Below are 3,815 nucleotides of genomic sequence, written 5' to 3' on the forward strand. Positions count from 1 at the left end.
GAGTGAGAAGCAGAGGCGTTAGAGAGATGCTTCAACTATAAACGCGACTTCACTGGCTTTCCTGAGAAAGAAAAATGTCGCCCTGATAGGGGGGAGACCGGGAAGCACATCTCTACAAAAATTACAAACTTGAGCACCTACATCATTTCTGGGCTTTCCTAGATGGAAACAATCCTTAGACTAGATCTGGGTGGAACAAGGGAAAAGAAAGCAAGGTAGAGGCTCAGGTAGGAGACAGCAGAGGGAAACCGGAGGCCGTGGGTAGCCGTGGCTGTTGTTTATTTGTGTGGTAAACGTGCTCTGTGGTAAAAAGGGAGGAGACTGGGACGCAAGGCTCCAATTGCTCTGATTCTTGGAGAAGAACTGGAGCAAAGGCAAACCCTTCTCTCTCGGACCGACCCACTTGCTACCAGTTATCGAAGTGCCCCTTGCCTCCGAAACATCTCTCCCAAATCCCATTGGTCAAGGAACTGAAAACCACTCTCCTGCTGTAAGGGGTTGTGTGAACTGTCAAGTTCTCTTGGAAAAGTTACCTGCCAGATTGATTCCTGCAGAGTGCGTCCACAAATCCCCCTGACATGGAACACCCCTCTTATGAGAGACAGATCTCACCTCCACCACTCTGCAGGAATTCCCAAAAAGGAGAGAATGGAGAGGCATCCTATGATTTGGGAGAGAAATTTTGATATGTGGGTGGTAAAACGATGCTTTATGAAGTTTGTTGTATTTATTCTCAAGAACATTTGTGAACTGACAGCAGAATTCTGTTCACTGTTGGTGTCCAAAATCAAGAATGAGTACTTGTATGTCTTGAGTTGTCAGTAACCCAAATATCAAGAGTGTATGTAGTTATCTTTATTTTGTACTAACATTTGTATGTAAGCTTCCGCAAATGTTACACAACATGATTCATTAACTGGTATCACTAAATTGCGTGCCTATAAAATTTTTGAATCGGCAAATATATATATAAAACAACAAATTAAAAATATCTCTTCAGCATATTAAGAAGTAGAAAATAAAACATCCAGACATGTTCAGAGCTGCAGACTCCTGCTAATGTCTACACACAGCACATTGATCCATTATCACGCTGCTGCGATGATTACAATGAGTTCTCCAAATGCCTTCACTTCGAGAAATGGTTTCCTTGGAAAAAGCCAGTGTGTGGTTCTGTCTGCTGTGTTTGTCGAACTAGGCAGGCCTTAGCGCAGTGAAGAGGAGTAAATTAGGCACATGCATGTTTTGTTTGTCCAGCAGTGAAATGTCTGTGTGACGTTTTGTGTCGTGTTGTTTTGGTGCTGTGCCTCGTCTATAGGGTCTGCCAGGCTTCCCCACAGTTGCTGCTCTGCACAGTAACCAGATCCTCACCGTCAAGGTTTGTGGTTAGCATTCGTGTCTGCCCGGTCAGAGTCTGCAACCAGCAGAAGAGTGAGCAAGAGCCATTAAACTGGCTTGCCCAGTCCACTGACTTCACCTCCTCATACACTTCAAATTTTGGGGCATTGATTTGGCCGCATTGATGTAATAAGAAGGTGAGTCTGAGACCACCCAAGAGCGGGGTGTTGAGGTCAAGCAGGTACGGTGAAGAGAGGCCGCTGTAAGTATCTAGGGCCACAGCGTGCCTCAGGGGGGTTAATCTGCATGCACCCCAGTGCCCTGTGGTGCATTTCAGTCCATTAAATAGTCCTAAGTGCTCTGGACCTTGGGCATCCATCAAATGGCAGTTGGGTTCAAGCCACGTTGTGCTGGTTGAAAAGTCTGACGGGAATTGAACTGGTGCTTTGTCTCTGGACCATCTGCTCTGGGTGCGCAGTACAGGGTGGTGGAAGCCATCCTGCTGCTGTTCTTATACCACATTAGGAGGATCCACCATGGACAAAAAAAAGGATGGGGGGGGGAGAAAAACAATTCAGTTCAAATGAAAAATCTGGGCTCACCATTGGGTTTCAGGATCCTAGGCCTTTCAAGAAGAGCCAGAGAGTTTGGTGTGAGACACAAGTGCCAGTTCTCTTTTGTTGAATGGTTATTATAAGCCTAATGTGTATATCTCTATTTCTTCCTTGGGGCCTTCTGATGTCTATTCTTCAACTCTCTCATCTCTGAACTCCAACCTTTGACTTCACCTGACTGCTCGCTCAGATGGTGTTTCCTAAAATCAATCATGGGTTTCTCTCTGCTGATCAGCAGCTCATTAAACGCCGCTTGATTAAGGTAGTGCTTATTCTTGCTAACTTCTGATTTCTCCTTTGCATTTGGTGATGACTCTGGATACTGTTACTTTATCATTTGTCTCTCCAGGGTTGTGGGGAGGGGGCATTCATTTATTTATTTATAAGGAAATATTTCAGCATGCAACTATGTGTATGGTTCTGCATTTATATAAGATATGTATAAAAGTACCAAAAGAAAACTTGTCTAATTGGTTCTTAAGTTAAAAAAAAGAAAGTAAACAATCTAAATTGGATTCAGTAATGGAGCCCATTTCTTAACTCTATAACTCTGGTAATTGATAGACTATTACACCATATGGCAGGCATCTCATGTCCTTAATTTTATAGGCAATAAACAAGGTAAACCCAATTTGTCCAACTCTAAGTTGCCACATTTGACTAAGCAAGATAACCGATGCAACATTGTCCCAGACAAAGCTGTGCAAAGTTTAATGCCCACTCCGACTATAGGGATGGCCTTGACACCATTTCCCAGAGCAGCTAGTGCTGGGACCCGGAGCAGCTTTGATTGTATAGCATCTATTCAGCACACCCAGCATGAATATGTATTTGCTCCCTGCTGGCAGGCAAATTGCATACAGACTTCATGTTTTCGATGTTCTGGTTCTTTTCACGGTATAAATTTGGATTAGATAACACACATTTAAAGTGTTGAAATGAAGAGCTGGGCCTTTATCTTTTATGGTCATTGTCGGTCTGCTTTCTTCTCCATCATAGGGTGACCAAGGACAGGCGGGACCTCCGGGACCACCAGGCCCTCCAGGCCCCAGAGGTCCTCCTGGGGACACAGGGAAAGATGGCCCCCGTGGAATGCCAGGCGTGCCCGTGAGTTGCTTTGGGGACCTGTTTGCGTCACATGTTTGGCTTTGTTTTAAGGACTGAGAACTGGGATGAAAGTAGATATGGATGAGTCATACATTTACGGGGTCAGTGAACCGGAGGGAGAAAAGGCAGTGGAATGATGGGAAAATCCCAACGTAGAGCAGGTCAGTCTCTGCAGGGCTCTGTCTTAGCATTAGCCTGTGGGGAAGCTACACTGGTCTTCAGGTAAACCTCAAAATGCTCCGGATTGGCGATGCCTGATCATACCTGTGCTTGACTCTAGGGAACCCCCAAAGCCTTTGGCGTGAGTGGGAGATGAATTAGAACACCTAGGGGGAAGCCCCGTAACACATTCCAAAAAGTCAACATCGGGGATAATAAATTTCCATACTATTTATGGGAAGCAAAGGAACTTGACAAAAAAATGGTAACAAGAAAATTAAAACCAATTGTGAAAACACCACTGAGGGATATGGTTTGAATATCATTTGTCCCTTGTATTTGAGTCCTATTAATAAACATGATCTAAAATTGCTTTCCATCGTCCAAAGCTGCCCAGCACACCGCACATGAATGGGAGAGGTTAAACATGTTTAGATTGACGTGGTGACCACGCGCTGAGACTGCGGCTCCCTGTACAGCTAACCACTCTCCATTGTGGCTTCCTCCGAACTGCCGTGCTCGAGTGCTGTCATGGTACAAAAGCAATCACCTACAGCGTAAAAAGTTCAGAAACCAAAGAGAGTCAGAGAGAAGAGA

This window comes from Tenrec ecaudatus, chromosome 3, assembly GCF_050624435.1.
Source record: "Tenrec ecaudatus isolate mTenEca1 chromosome 3, mTenEca1.hap1, whole genome shotgun sequence".
NCBI classification, from domain to species: Eukaryota; Metazoa; Chordata; class Mammalia; order Afrosoricida; family Tenrecidae; genus Tenrec; species Tenrec ecaudatus.